At 46.1% G+C, this 16181-nt stretch overlaps 1 long non-coding RNA gene and 1 pseudogene across 1 annotated transcript; both read right to left on the bottom strand.

Moving 5' to 3' along the window:
• Positions 1–4472, bottom strand: part of LOC101979731 — a 14067-nt pseudogene extending 9595 nt beyond the window's left edge.
• Positions 4473–13572: 9100 nt separating this feature from the next.
• On the bottom strand, positions 13573–15931 carry LOC106143749. Its single transcript, XR_001228896.1, has 2 exons — positions 15603–15931; positions 13573–13947 (listed from the first exon to the last, which is right to left on the bottom strand). It is a non-coding gene; the product is annotated as an uncharacterized LOC106143749 (long non-coding RNA).
• Positions 15932–16181: the final 250 nt, after the last annotated feature.

The following is a 16181-nucleotide window of genomic DNA, read 5'->3' as shown; positions in this document are numbered from 1 at the left end:
GGACAGTGCAGAGGTCTGGGGGTGGCAGTCAGCGCATGGATGGGACAGTGCAGAGGTCTGGGGGTGGCAGTCAGCGCATGGATGGGACAGTGCAGAGGTCTGGGGGTGTCAGTAATAGGGGAAACTTAACTCAGTTGTCACCCAGTGGCATAAACCCAAGAGCAGAATTCAGTTATCACAGACGCTTAGCGACAGGTGTACCATTGGTTTCCTTTGAGGGTTTATGGTGAGATTATGGTCGAAACTCTATTACAAAAACATTTTCATGGTACATAAACAAGGAGAGAGTCCTACAAAGGAGCCCTTAGATGCACTCTGAGATCCAGCCACCAACACCACAGCCTTCCTGCTTTATTGCTGTTTATTCTTGGCTATTGCTTCCTGAAGCATGTAAAAACAAACCCCAGACACTGAAATTCAGCGTTAAATATTTCCACATAGACTCTTTTTAAAATGTTTTGTTTTAAATCTGTATCTATGTATGTGTGTCTGTGTGTGTGTCTGTCCACATGTGTACATGTGAGAGTCAAAAGAAGATATCAGGTTCCCTGGAGCAGGCGTTGTTGCAAGTGGTTATGGGGCACTAAGTATGGGTGTTGGGACCAAAATCTGGTCCTTTGGGAGAACAGCAAGTGCTCTTAACCACTGAATTATCTCTCCAGCCTTTCAAAAGACTTTTTCTTATATAATCATAATACTATTATTTCAGAAACCAAACGTAATAATCTCAAATTCTTTTTGCTTGTTTGTCTGCTTGCCTTTTGAAACAGAGCTTCTCTGTATTACTCTGGCTGTCCTGGAACACACTTTGTAAACCAGGCTGGACTTGAACTCAGAGATCCGCCTGCCTCTACCTTTGGAATGCTGGGATTCAAGGCTTGTGCCACCATGCCTAGCTTCAAAAAAGTTTTTTTTTCAATACAGAATTTCTCTGTGTAGCTTTGGAGACTACCCTGGCACTCACTCTGAAGACCAGGCTGGCCTTGAACTCACAGAGATCTGCCTGTCTCTAACTCCTGATTAAAGGTGTATGCTACCATTGCCCAGCCAAAATGTTTTTAGTTCCAACTAAAATTTCCTGATCATCTCAAAATATCTTGTCCCAGTTGGTTTAAATTAGTATCCAAAAAAGGTTTCCACCCTGCATTTGTCTGTTTTGCCTTCGGTTCCTTGATTCTCAATCAGTTTGCAGAATCAACCAAGGGGTCTGCCCTTGCCCTCCCATCCCTCTATCCTGGGCTCTGGTGATGCTCTCCAAATTCCTCCCAGACCCTCCCAGGAACCCATAAAGCCAGACCAGAACATCCAGGCCTGAGGGAGTAAGCATTGGCATAGAACTCAAAACTCCTGTATTTCCAAGGTCCAGGCAAGAGACCAACAGATCTGAGTAAAGAACTTGGAAGGTAGATTCTGTTCCTGGACTTCCATCAAGTCAGAGGAGGGAGAATGCAGTGGACTGGCTGAGCAAATGCACCGCGCTGCACCGCGCTGCACCGTGTAGGTGGAGACCCTGTGGCTTCTCAGGAGGAAGCATGTTTGTGGTTTAGGCTACGGAGCTGGGCCATCACCTTCCTTGGGATTTTCTGGTGAGTCTGGAGCCTTGGCAACGGGAAGGATGGCCCTTCTGTCCTACCTCCGTTTCTCTTGCTGTGACTAAACAACCTGACCAAGTTTTAGCTCACAATTTCAGGCTATGGTTCAGCACAGCAGTCAAGGCTTGCAGGAATGGAAAACAGGGGTCACATTAGTGAAGAGCAGAGAGAAATCAACACACTCACGCTTATCTGCTTAGCTGGCTGGCTTTTTTAAGATTTATTTTTCTTAAGATTTATTTGCGAGATAGGATCTTGCTATGTAACCCTGGCCAACGGGGACCTAGCTACATAGACAAGCCTGGCCTCTACTCCACAGAGCCCTTCCCACATCTGCTCACCACATGCTGAGATTAAAGGCCTGTACTATCACATATGTCTACAAATCCATACTATTTTTAATTTTGTATACGTGTTTGAGTATATGCTTACAGGTGCCCTCAGAAGATAGAAGAGGGAGTTGAATCCTTGCAGCTGGAATTACAGCTGGTTGTGAGCCACCTGCTGGGTGCTGGGAGCAGAACTCTGGTCTTCTGCGAGAGTAGTATATAGTCTTAACCACTGAAGGCATCTTTCCAGCCCGCTAAATTAACTTTTTTCACTATGACACAGTTTAGGACCCAGAGTATAAAACATGGCTGCCCACATTCAGAGTGCATATCTTCGTGCTTCTATGAACTCATTTAACACCCCCACCCCCGTTGATATGCCCAGAGGCAACCCAACGTGAGACCAATCCCTCTTCCCAGAAGATTGTAGTTGCATCAATTTGATAAACTTACCCATCAAACGAGGGGGGAGGGGCAGAGCAGAGAATGGTTGCCTAAAAGGGGAGTGGATTTAGAAGGAAAGCTCTCCCACCAGCCCAGAAGAGGACCAGTTGGGGTTGTGACCTTCTCAGTAGCTAAGCAGATGTTCACAGACCCACTTCCAAGCACCCTCTGAAAGTGGGCCACGTGCTCAGCTTGCGCCGCCCCCCTCCCATCCCACCCTCATTCCCGCGCTCGCTAGAAACTTCCACCAGAAGTTTATGGAAGGCACAGAGTCTAAACTTTGTCCCCTATACTGTATTCCAGTTGACATACGCTCCTGGATTCTCAGGACCAGAATTAGCCATGCTGGTGAACCTCTGGTCCCTGGGGGCAGAAAGGAGAGAGGGAGCCAACGCTGTGCAGACAGCTGTGCTCTCGGGCAGGTCTCCAGCTTGAGTCTGCACGCAAACTTGTTCCTGAGGATCTCATTTAGGGGGTGGTCTCCTTTAATGACCCACTTAGTCTTCTTTGGCTCTGGTTCTCTCTGGATGGGCGTTGGTGGCTGCAGCACCGGAAAGCCATGCTCTTGAGGAGATCTCCCAGGGGACCCTGAGATGCTGGCCGCAGGGAGGTGTGGGAATGCTGGGAAGATTCTGCTGGGCTGGCCTCCACATGGAGCCTGCAGATCTTGGCAGCTGGCGATCTGGCCTGCATCTGATCAATTTTATCTGCAAGGCATTCAGAAAATTTCTCCCCCAGAGAACATGTTGACCCTCTGAAGAAGGGAATGCGATGAGGCTTGCCTGTTTGAAGACACTCTGGGTTTTGATGAGGCTTGTACGGAGACCCCAGATAAGCCTCAGAACGCGAGCCAAGCGGGGCGGGGAAGCGGCTCCGCTGCGAGGCTCTGCATCTTCCACAGTCTTCCACTTTACGTGTTTACCAATTGTGAAAGCAGATCCAGCTGTTGGGAGGAATTGCTTCCAGATGACATTATGGGAAAGGAAAGCATGTTTTATAAAAGAGCTGCAGAATAAAAACCAGAACATGTACACTCTGAGAGCCAGGGTTTCATATGGACCGTTTCCTGGTGTTGTGCAATAGGTCAGCTCCAGGGAGATGTTCTAAGAGCCCGAGTAGACTCCTGCAGTCCGGCCAGAGTGCCGCTGGACAGGGCCCAGTGCCGGGTGCGGGTGGAGTGGGGATCACTTGACCTTGTTGGACTGCCATCCTGTTCAAGCCCTAGAAAAGTGTGTGTGCAGAATGACCATCGAAAAGTCATTGAAAAGCAAGGACATTTTGCGACTGAAAATGGGAGGAGTGTCTCTCCCCACTACACCCCCTCCGATCCCAGCACAGAATCTGCTGTGTTGGCTTTCTTGAAGATTTTAGAAACTCTCTAACGAGCTGGAATTAAAGTGTCCCTTTTACTAATTTGGTTTTACAGGTCACTGGATAAACCTACTTAGCGTCGTTTGGAAGAGGATTAGGACATTTGCGGCTCTTCCAAGTTGACTTTCCAGGCAGGGTCAGTCAGCAGCTGGAGTCTCCCTTGGCTGGGAGCCAGAGGTCTGAGCCGCTGCAAGATTTGAAGGCCTAGTGAGCACATTGGAACTGTTTGATCATTTTAAAATGGAAATGCTTAAATGCAGGATGAAGATGCTCCAATCAACCTGTCCAGAGAGAAGTCAGAAACACCAGCATCATAGTTCCCAAAGAAAAGAGAGCCGGCCAGAACCAGACAGTTTACTTTTGCTGCCTTGGCCCTGAGTAGGGGTCTAAACCTTAATGGATCAGAGTGAGCTCTAGAGGTGATCCATTGCCTTAAGAGTGGTGACGTGGTCTCAGAAGGAACCAGAACCCTTAGCATAGCTGCTATGTATACCTGTGGTAGTTTGAATGTAATTGGCCCCATAATCTCACAGGGAGTTGCACTATTAGCAGGTGTGGCTTTGTTAGAGCCGGTATGGCCTTGTTGAAGGAAGTGTGTCACTGTGGGTGTGGCTTTGAGGTTTCCTATACTCAGGATACCTCCCAGAATGTCAGTCAACTTCCTGTTGCCTGGAGGCTGTAACATTCTCAGCTCCAGCACCACATCTGCCTGCACCATGGCCATGCTCCACGTCATGATGATAAAGGACTGAACCCCTGAAACTGTAAGCCAGTCACCCCAATTAAATGTTTTTCTTATAAGAGTTTTGTTGCTATGGTCATGGTGTCTCTTCACAGCAATGTATATGTGTGTGTGTTTCTATATAGCATATATATTTATATACACACACATATATATGTGTATGTATATTGTCTTAGGGTTTATATACATATAACCTATATTTATGTATATATAAACCCTAAGACAATATATATATACACACAGAAACACGTAGATAGATAGATAGACAGACAGACAGATAGATAGATAGATAGATAGATAGATAGATAGATAGATAGATAGACAGATAGATAGATTTTAAAAATTAGAGCCAGTCAGTAAAGAGCACTGGTTGCTCTTGCAGAGGATAGAGAGGATATCCAAGCTCTATTCCCAGCACCCACGTCTTCTCACAACTGTCTATAACTCTGTTCCGGGGGATTTGATGCCCTCATCTGACTTGCTCAGGCACCAGGCAGGCATTCACATGTGCTCAGAATGCAGCAAACCAACCCATGCACATAAAATAAAAAAAGTCTAAACATTAAAATATTAAAAATAGCTGGGCGGTGGTGGCACACACCTCTAATCCCAGCACTCAGGGAGGCAGAGGTGAGTGGATCTCTGTGGGTTTGAGGCTAGCCTAGGCTACAGAGTGAGTGCCAGGGCAGATAGGAGGCATGTAGAGATATTCAGTTTTGTCACAGACAAGTGGAGAAAAGGGACAAGAAGGATGTAGGAACAAGATACACCAAGAACCTGTTCCAGAGGCCTGTTTCCACCACCTAAGTTCTACCTCCTAAAGTTTATAGAATTTCCCAAAATAGTGTTCCTAGCTGTGGTCCAGGCCCCGACATTCAAGTCCTTGGGGAGGATACCACATATGTAACCACAGCAGCCAGGAAGAAGCTACTGGCCATGCCTGCCATTTGTCAACTGCTTTCTGTCTGATGGTTGGATATATTTGCTCTCCTTTTAGACCCCTCAATCATGGGATTTTTTTTTTTCTGTTAGTCTTTGAAAGCCTGGGAGCGAAATAGAGAAAGCAGGCAGCTGGGAGTGGATAAGGGAGAGTTGGGTAGACAGATCCAGCTAATGGTAAAAACCAAGAAAATCAGAATTAAATACGGACCTCAGTTAATACTGTATCATTATTACTTCACAGTTATAATCTATGTCCCATGATTATGTCAGATATCAATAATAGAATTTTGCCCACAGCGGTTGCTACAGTGGCAGCCAAGTGGAGATCTTCTCATCCCTCCTAATTTGTTTTTTTGTTTTTGTTTTTGTTTTTTTTTTTTTTGGTTTTTCGAGACAGGGTTTCTCTGTGGCTTTGGAGCCTGTCCTGGAACTAGCTCTGTAGACCAGGCTGGTCTCGAACTCACAGAGATCTGCCTGCCTCTGCCTCCCGAGTGCTGGGATTAAAGGCGTGCGCCACCATCGCCCGGCTATCCCTCCTAATTTGTAATCTGCAGGAGCATTCTGTCTCTCTACTCGCTTATTTATTTACGCAATCATTCGCTTCCATCAATAAGTACTGATGGATATTTACTTTATCCTTTGGGTTATAATCCATTACTATCGGCATTTTATTACTCCCATTATTCTAGCTTTGGGCATTTGGAGGCTTTTTCAGGTTTGCTCCTCTGACCTTTTGTTTTGGGTGGTTGAGACAGGATGTATTAGCCCAGGCTAGACTGATCTTATGTATCCCATGCTGCCCTTGAACCTACAGCAAATCTGCTTCCTCAGCCTCCAAGTGTTAGGGATACAAGTGGGAGCCACCACAGCCCTGCTTTCCCCGCGACCTTTGATAGAGCTTCATCCATCCGTTTCTTTAAAAAGTTTTGTTCTGTAGGAAATCCCCGGCTGCTAGGCTAGTGAGTTGTTTAAACCCTAGCTCAAAACCTTCCTTAGGAGCGGTGTCGAAGAGGTAGAGCCCAGTTGTCCCTGTTCCCAGCGCATGCAAGTTATGTAACATTGGGCAACTTATGCGTGTAAGCCCCATGTCCTCTGTGTAAAATGAGGAATAGCATTGAGCTTCTTTGCTGGGAGGCTTTGAGGATTAACTGGGACTGCAGACAAGCCTTGTGCTTGTCACAATGAGACAGGACAAATACAGGGAAATTGTGGGCACACAGGAAGGGAGAAGGGCCCCTCACCTCAGAGTCTGACTGAAGCCTCTCACCAGCTGGGAAACAAAACCCAGCGGACCGGCTGTAAAGGCTGCTGATATGGTTAATATCCTCTCCTTTCACAGACATTCATGAGAAATAGCTATCACCCAAACCGTTTACTGTAAAATAACCTGCTTCCTTAGAACCCATTGGGCTGGCCGCTAACTTTATTGATTTTAATCTTATCAGATCCTCTCAGAAACCACTCATTGATAAGATAGCAACATCAAATCCCCTAAAAGATCCTTGTAATAACGATGAGCCCAGCTTCTCCTTTGAGGAGCCCTATTCACACCTAGAGGAGTCTAACATCCCCAGCTCCACCCCAAGCTGCCCTTTCTCCTAATCCTCGTGCCTAAGCCTAGATTAAAGTATCTTTAATGAAGTTCCAACCCTGCTCCATAAACTGCCTGGTCCTGAAATTCTCCTCCGTGTCCAAGCCACACATCCTGGTTCGGCATAAAGAAAGGTCCCTAAAATCTTAAAGAGACTCCTCAAGACTGGAGAATTGTCTGTATTCTGTCAATCATGTTATAAATAAACGCTGATTGGCCAGGCAGAAAATATAGGTGGGAAAACCAGACAGGAAGTAGAAATAATACAATGAGAACAGGAGAATTCTGGGAAGGAGGAAGTTGATTCCTCCCACTCCTGCCCAGACGACTAAAGCAGCAGGATGTGATCGCCCCACTGAAAAAAGGTACTGAGCCATGTGGCTAACATAGATCCGAAAAATGGGTTAATTAAGATGTGAGAGATAGCCAGTGAGAGGCTAGAGCTAATGGGCCAATCAGCTTTATAACTTATAGAGACCTATGCGTGATTTTCGTTGGGGCTAAACAGCTGGGAGTACCGGGCAAGACAGAAAACACAAACAAGCAGGCCAGGCCCACTTCATATTACACCCCAGAACTCCAGGTGATGGTAATGAAGGTGCCTTTGTCTCTGGTGTCACATGGACTTGGGGCACGCTGGCTGCTGAGTATCTTCAGTGAAGCTGTGCCTCTGAGTCTCATCTCTACCCAGGGCTGAGCCAGTATGCATCAAGTGCCCAGCACCATCCAGTGCACAGAAGACACTGTTACTGATCACTGTTTCTGTAACTATTACGACTATGGCAGACCAAAGTCTCCCGCTCTTTTGATGTTACGCTCTAGTTTCTTTCCATCAGAAGCCATGACGTTTAAGAGGCAGAAAGAGTACTTACCGCTCTTGCAGAGGCCCCAGGTGGCTTCCTACCACGCACTTGGTGGCTCACAACCCTCTGTAGCTCCAGCTCCCGGGGACCTGACATCCTCTTCTGGTCTCAGCAGGTACTACATGCAGATGGTACACTTAACATACATGCAGGCAGGATACTCATATGCATAAGCTAAAAATAAATAAATCTTTTAAAACCCCGTGAAGTTCAAAGGTATAGCTGGCTAGTTAACATCGTGTGGTTTCAGTTTTTAGATGAAAGAATATAAACTTTAAATTCAGAACTATTCTGGTCCCGTTCCTGTGCTGCTGCCATTTTTCTCCTCCAGACTTTAGACAAAGGCTGAGAGACTTTCTCAGTTCACATTTGCCTCACATTGATACATGAGGTCCAAATGGCTTTGAAGAAACTCTTTGTAAACCCATCCGATTTATGATATGATAACTGTGATTAGCCAGTGAAGGGACCCATTTTGTGGGACCAACACAGTGCGTAACGTCATCATTAGGGTGCGGGACACTGCTGAACCCGTAGAGCAAGCCTGTATAGCATGAAGGGGCTTTCCTTTGCTTACTACTGACGACTATTTAGCGCTCCTGAGGGTCCCCAGGGTGAAAGACGCCGTGGCTGAGAGAAGCAGCGGTGGGGTTTTCAATGAGTGAAGTCTCGAGGGCGCGGCACGGACAAGCACTGACGTTGCAAAGGAGGTGCCGTACAGTGCAGACAGTGACTTGGCGACCTGCGCTAAGCTTGGGGGCTCCTCCAACGGTCTTCGGTTGGGGTGGTTTTCACAATAAGAAAGGCAGAGCCCTTTTTGCTTAAAGGTTCTTTTAGATGAAGCCTATATTAGTCCACTCATTAATTCTGGCCATCTGCACTAGGCACAGTGGACCGGACAGTATGCCAGAGTTTCTCACTGCCCAGTTGACCTCAGAGAAATCAGGAGAGACGAGAAATAATAGTCCAATTCCTACACAAGCCTGTGTTAGCTGGCATGACAAAGGAATTGTTCTATTTTAAGCTTTCCAAGGAAAGTAACTTCTGTTTTGTTTCTGGTCTCCTCTGTCTTATAACCAGCCTTCTCTGCTCTGTTCATCAGGACTCTCCGGTCGACTTTATACCCTTCTCTTTTACGGTTGTACTGCCCAGTGGTCAAAGGACAAAAGAAAGCCAAGGTTGACAGGTCTCTGACCCATCAACCAATCAGAATTTCCCACATATATATATTCAAATTAGCCAATCTCCATTAGTCCTAACTCAGTGACTAATTTACATGTGGGTGGGACCAAATTGGCTCATGACCCAGGATATAAAAACTCCATTCCTAAGTGCTATTCGGCCACTCTTCAAGTCTCCTCCCAGCCTCTGGGAGGGAGCTGTGTCTGCTGTGCTTGTGTGTGTAGCTGTTGTTTGCCCTATGTCCTCTACTAGGCCCTGCCCCAGGAAACATGGAACATTTGAACACATTGACCCCAGTTCGGGACACAGCACCAATCCACATGCTAATAGAAGCTGTGGGTGTGAATGACCTCATCCAGGAAGAAGAGAATGAAAGCAAGGGTTAACTTTTTTTTTTTTTTCAACCAAGAAGCGTTTTTTTAACCGAAGTAAGTTCCATGGACTGGGCCTGATGATGTTTGTAATCCCTGCAGCTGGGAGGCTGACGTAGGAGGATATTGGAGGCCAGCCAGGCTGTACAGTGAGAACTTGCCTCAAAAAGAAAGAAAAGAAAGAAAGAAAGAGAAAGAAAGAAAGAGAGAGAGAAAAAAAAAGAAAGAAAGAGAAAAAGAGAGAGAAAGAAAGAAAGAGAAAGAAAGAAAGAGAGAGAGAAAAAAAAAGAAAGAAAGAGAAAAAGAGAGAGAAAGAAAGAAAGAAAGAAAGAAAGAAAAGGAAGGAGGGGAGGAGGAAGAGGAAGGTAAAAAGGAAGTGAGTGAAAAAAAGAAAGTGACCCTGCTAAACATTTTCTTCCTCCCTCCCTCCCTCTTTCCCTTCCTTCCTTTCTAAGACAGGGTTTCTCTGTGGAACAGCTCTGGCTATCCTGGAACTCTATTTGTAGATTAGACTGGCCTTGAACTCCCTGCTGACCATTTTAAAAAGTAAAATTTGGTGATGTTTAGTTTAGTCCCAGGGCTGTATAACCATCGCCATTGCTTAATGACTGGATATTTTCATTATCCCAATAGGAAATATGTGCCAATTAAACTTCTCAGAGCCACCACCAGCTCTAGCTAACACTAAGCTCTCTGTCTCCATGGGCTTGCCCATTCTGGACTCTTCGTAATATGATTCATGACCTTTTGTCATATTTGCACACTATTTTTAAGGTTCACCATGCTGTACTCTATATTTTATTCCTTTTTTAGCTGAAAGCCTCAATAATTTGTCTATTAATTGATAGGTAAATTGGTTGTTTCCAAGGGAGTAACTTTTTGTGTTTATTTAAGACAAAGTGTCTTTAAGTAGCCTAGGCTGGCCTCAAATTACAACCCTCTTGCCTTAGGCTCCCTAGTGGCTATTATTTATAATATATATATATATATATATATATATATATATATATATAATATATAATTGATAAGGAATCACACAGTCTTATATCTAGCCTTTCTTTGGTTTAGGCCTAACAGCAAGCCAGCCCTAAAAACAAGTTTTCTTTTCACTACTAGGCACAATGTGTTCACATTCGTTGCCCAGGGTTGACAATGAGCAGACTTACATACAGCAGGCTTTGGTATGTAGAAAGCCAGTCCCTGGTGTTCATGTTTTACAGAGACCCCTGGAAATCATTCTGTTGGCTGGTTCCCTTTTTCTAGGACAGAGGCTCCCAACCTGTGGGTAGCGATCCCTTTCACATGGGTCATCCAAAACCAGCAGAAAACACAGATATGTACACTATGATTCATAACTGTAGCAAAATTACAGTTATGAAATAACAACAAATTAATTTTCTGGTGGGGGTCCCCACAACACGAGGAACTGTATTAAAGGGTCCCAGCATTAGGAAGGTTGAGAACCACTGCTCTAGGCTCAGCCGTCTCTGATGGCTGCATCCCAGCTAATTCAGTCTTGACCTGGTAGATCAATTGCTTTTGTTATGTTTTGTGTTATTGAAGGACCCTCAGCCGCTGTGACAGCAAAGCTGGACAGAAGTGGGTTCCTAATCTGCATCTTTACTTTCAGTTCCCTTACAAAACCGAAACGTAGCTGGGTGACATCTCTGGCAAACAAACGCAAACGGCATTGAGCAACAAATTCCAAACAGAAGCAGCAATGATATCAGTAGACGTGTACAATGAGATTCTGTTGTGGGGTATTTTACATTATAAGAAAATGCTGTGATTCATTTACTAAGGAGCTGAACAGGAGGCATAGGGGGGACTTCCGGGCAGAGAGAGAGAAAGTGGGAGACAAATCCAGGCGCGTAAGCAGACTGAGGAGGCAGGATGGGCGGTATGTGACAGACTGTAGGCGAATAGAAACGGGTTAGTTTAAGTCAGAAGAGCTCGTTAAAAACAAGCTGAATTTTTAAGCTAAGGCTAGGTTTTCATAATTAGTAAGTCTCCATGTCATTATTTGGGAGCTGGTGGCCCAAAGATTTCCAAACATGATTCCTTTTCCAAACTCAAGCTACAGAGTCATAAGACAGTATTTATTTATTTACCCTGTGCCCGTATGTATGTGGGCACCATTGCCACAATCTCCGTGTAGAGGTCAGAGAAAATCTTGCGGGAGTTGGTTCTCACCCTCTCTCTGTTTTATGGGTCCCAGGGATTGAACTCAGTTGTTCTAATCTTATTAGCAGGCCCCTTGACCCACTGAGCTATCCTGCCAGCTTAATAAACATTATTTATTTTTTTATTCAGCAAACCACTTACATTCATTTACTTTTGAAGAACTTCAAGTTTTTCTGCTTGCTAGAGCCACATTTTTTTGTTTTTGTTTTATAGATAAACTGAAATACAGTAATCTGATGACTTAGTCACAGAAATTATTACTGGAAAAGTGAGACCCATTCCTAGAGATGTTAACATACACATACTAATTGTTATATTTGTGTGTTTGTGTGTGTGTGTGTGTCGTAGCGTAGAATATGTGTCTGGTATATGTGTGTGTGTTCAAGGGGCCACATGGAGGCCAGAGGGCACACATCCTGTTTTCTGCTCTTGTCGCTACACACCTAATTTCCTTGAGACAGGGTCTTTCACTGAACCTGAAGCTAGGTTGATCCAAACAATCCTCCTGTCTCTGTACGCCCAGCACTGGGGCGACAGGTACGCGAGCAATTACACTGAGATTCTTACGTGGGTGCTTAGGATTTGAACTCAGGTCCTCGTGCTTGTACTGTCTCACTGGTGCCTAATGGCGTCATCCTTTTGGTTGGTTCTATTAAGTACTATTTTCTTGGCATTTATGTTTCTTTGAGTCACAGTTACCATAAAATAGTATTTCTTTATTTTTCTGGGTTCTTGTTATAGCTTTTAGTACCTTCTTGTGAAAGAGGTAGTTATAGTCCCGAAGTCACAAACTGGAAGCCCAGGCAGAGTTGTTGGGAGCCAATTTCCTCCTAAAATCATTGCAGGAACCATCACCCTGGGGAGTCTGCAGAGAACCCTACACCCATAATTGTGTTAGGAATCGTTCTATTGACAGAGCCTACCCCACACCCAAATTGGCTGATGGAGAGCTATCTGTTAGCAGAACCCACCCCACATTCCAAACTACCTAGGGAACTAGGTGTGGCAACTCGCGACTTCTTGGCCTACAGTGACCTGACCGAAGATAACCTCCTGCCTACGTGACCAACACGGACCACGTGACCAACGTGAACCACACGGCGAGAGCCCAGGCCCCTGTGCCCATCCCCCAACTCCTCACCCTATATAAAGCTGTACCCCATCTCTAATAAACGGAGGCTCTGACAAACTTAGCATGGCCTCCTTCTTGTCTCCTAGCCCATTTATCTTACAGATAGTGCCTCTCCGGGACCCTGGAATAACTGAACTGCCAGACTGGTTACTAACCCTAGACTAAGTAACCCGTCAAGGCAATCAACACAGAGTGTTTTGTGGTATCACGGGATGAGACCGAGCCCTGAACTTTATCACACTAGATGAACACTCTACCACTCAGCACAGAAATGAGTTTCGATGGCTCCACAACCGTTTTCCTAAATGCTTGGATTAGCAAACAATATTCAAAAAAAAAAAAATCAGGCCGCTGTGGTATTGCCCACCTTTAGACCCAGCACTCAGGAGGCAGAGGCAGGTGAAGCTCTGTTGGGGCCAGCCTGGTCTACAGAGCGAGTTCCAGGACATCCAGGGCGACACAGAGAAACATTGTCTTGAAAAACCAAAATAAATAAATAAAATACATAAAATGAAAATAAGGAATGAGATAGAATCTCATTGTTTAAAAAAAGCCTCCAGTTTTTGGCTTTTCGTAAACCGTTGTTGAATGCAGCAAACTGAGCGTGCAGCAGCACACCCTTTGCGACTCTGACCTGGCCTGCCTTCTCAGTTCTCCACAGCTCCTGCCATGCATATGTACGTACCCAAACTGGCCACTGAGAGCTCTGGAGAATAGGCCCCACCCTAATCTACCCGGCAGCTGCTCAAAGTGGTGCTGATTTCATTTCGTCATTATTTGTGTCTGTTTCCATAGAGTCTGGGCGTTCCTCCAGAACTAACGTATTGCCTTTTTTTTAAATAAAAGTTTTTTTAGATTTATTTATTTATTTTCATTTTTATGTGTTTGGATATTTTGCCGGTGTTAGCACATGTGCACCAAAGGCATGCCTGTTGAACCCCCTGGGCCTGGGATTGCAGATAGTTGCATTATGGGTGTTGGAAAGGAAACCAAAATTCTTTGCAAGAGCCCAAGTGTTTTTAACCTTTGAGCCATCTCTCCTGCTCTGCTTATTGCTGGCTTTGTTGGCCTGTGTCCACGTGCTCCAGTGCTTGGAACAAAGACATGGGATATGGTTTTCTTCGGGGAACTCTGAAGTGCAGTCCTTCACAGGTATTCCACAGATGGGGAAGTTGATCTCGCAGTGTTGTGCCAGGCCTGAAAACTGAGAAACCCGAAGTGTGAGATTAGTCCAAGCTGCTGGGGAGGAAGTGAGTGATGGGCAGGCGTGGTGAGTGGCCTGAAGTAGGCCTGCTCAGACTTACACTGTGCAAAACCCAGGCTCGGAAGGCTCTGTGGCAAACAAAGAATCTGTTTCACCCTGTTTAACCGAATGTTTCCCAATCATTTCCTTTCTCATTATTTTGACATCCAGTGTTTGATTTTGTAATCCCTCCTCACAGACACATTTTAGTACAAAGTGGCAAGCTGGGTTGGTTTTTTTTAAAATTATTCTTCTTCTGTTTTGTTTTGAAGACAAGAGTTTCTCTATGTAGCCCTGGCTGCCCTGGAACTCACTCTGTAGACATTGGCCTAGAACTCACAGAGTTCTCTGCCTCACAAGTGCTGGGGTTAAGGGCTGGCAAGCTGTTTTTTTGTTGTTGTTGTTGTTGTTTTGTTTTTTATGGCAGTGGGCTAACAGCTCTGGTTTAAGACATATTGGCAAGAACTTTTGGACAATCCAGTGAACTCCTAGCGCCAAAACCACCGTGGGGACCGTTGCAGTCACTGTGATGTCATGTCCTGTTGCTTTTCTCTGAAGATGCGACAGCTTACCTTTGTTGCTATTAATCGTTATGGACTGCACTATCTCAGTTTCCCCGTCAGCAACTCTTGAGTGTGAAAATTACTATGTTGTAGATGAAGAGATGTGCTGGGAAAGAGTCAGTTACTTGCTTTCAGCCCAAAGCTAGGCAGACTTAAAGCATCGTATTCTCCTGGGGACTCACGCCTTGTGTGCCTGTTTGTGTGTTGTATGTTTCTTGTGTGCTGTGTGTGTCTCTTTGATCAAGTCATCTAGGTTTTTCTTTGTTGTTAAGTCAGGATGTTGGCTGTAAATTCTTAGACCTGGAATTGTATTCTACATCCCCCAAATTTGCAATCAGACCCTGCTACGGTCTGAAGAAGCCTGGAGGACCTCCCCCCACACTCTCCATCCCCACCCGGGAACAGTGTCGCCCAAGGTTCTCAATCACTGTGGACCAGCAGCAGCACTTGGTACCACAAAAGTACCGAGAAATCTTTGAGCACCAGGCAGTGGGGTCTGAGTCCTTCTCGTCCTGCCCGGGTCTGTGTCTCGGGGGAGCTGTACTATCCCAGTGGGCTGGGAGGAGCCCCTGGTGTACAGGGCTCTCTCTCACAGGGCCTACTCCCAGAGCGTGGTCTGGACACACACGACAGCTCCGGAAAGGCGCAGCCCTGACCCCGCTGTCCTCCCTGTTGGGTGCCCGAGGTGCGGTGCGGCAAGACCCAGAGAGGACTGCGCCTAGGACAGGGCAGCCAGAACCAGTGCTCACAGCGGGGGGAGGGGGCGGAAGGAGCCTGCCGGGTCAGGCCCCGCCTGGAAAGCGAAGGTCAAGAGTACTTCTTGGTTCTAGGGTTTTGAAAAGAAAGGTCTGGACTGTCAGATTCCTCCTTCAACAACTCCAAGGAGTCCCTTCTTCTGAAAATGGGCCTCACTGCGCAACCAGAGGAGGGGGAGGGTGGGAATATGTGTGCCCCGGAATGTGAGCTGGAGTGAACACCCGTGAAGGATGAGGGTCTCTGGCTCAGACACCTCTCTTCCCAAACTTCCATGTTAGGGTGTGAAGTCTGGGCTACCTGCAGAGGTCCACACGGCCGGTGATCCACGACAAAGTCCTGTCTGGCACCGGGACTGAAGTGCTGAGCTCGTGAGAACGCTCCAGAGAGACACTCGCCTTCCGTTCCTGCTCTGCCCCGGGCGGTTCTGAGATTCGCTGCGGCGCGTGGACTCTCTTACCTCTCCCTTACTCACAGCTTCGGAGCTCAGATTGTAGACCCGGAAGTTTGTCTCTGCTGACACAGGATCGGAGGCCTCGCCCAACCTTCCGACTTCACCTAGAAGTCGGGGTTAACAGCCCTACTCTGGAGAAGAACTTTCAGAGTCTAATCTGAGCTCCGGCTCAAACTAGTTCTCAGACTTCCTGGAAGTTACTTAACGCCCTCCCGACAGCAGATTCCCCTGCTGTTAAGTGGGGGGCGGGGGGGTGGAGAATAAAAATAGCGCCTGTCTACCTCACGAGCTCAACTGGAAGGTTAAGCAAAATGATTCAAGTGGAATTTACTTCGGGTTTTAGACTATTTTGCAATGCCATAACTGTCTGACCCGGTGATTTATAAGAGAACCGGGGCTCATTTTGCTCAAAGTTCTGAAAGTTA

Source organism: Microtus ochrogaster, chromosome 4 (assembly GCF_000317375.1).
Source record: "Microtus ochrogaster isolate Prairie Vole_2 chromosome 4, MicOch1.0, whole genome shotgun sequence".
NCBI classification, from domain to species: domain Eukaryota; kingdom Metazoa; phylum Chordata; class Mammalia; order Rodentia; family Cricetidae; genus Microtus; species Microtus ochrogaster.
Note: the sequence above shows the minus strand (reverse complement) of the source record. Positions and strands in the feature narration are given on the sequence as shown.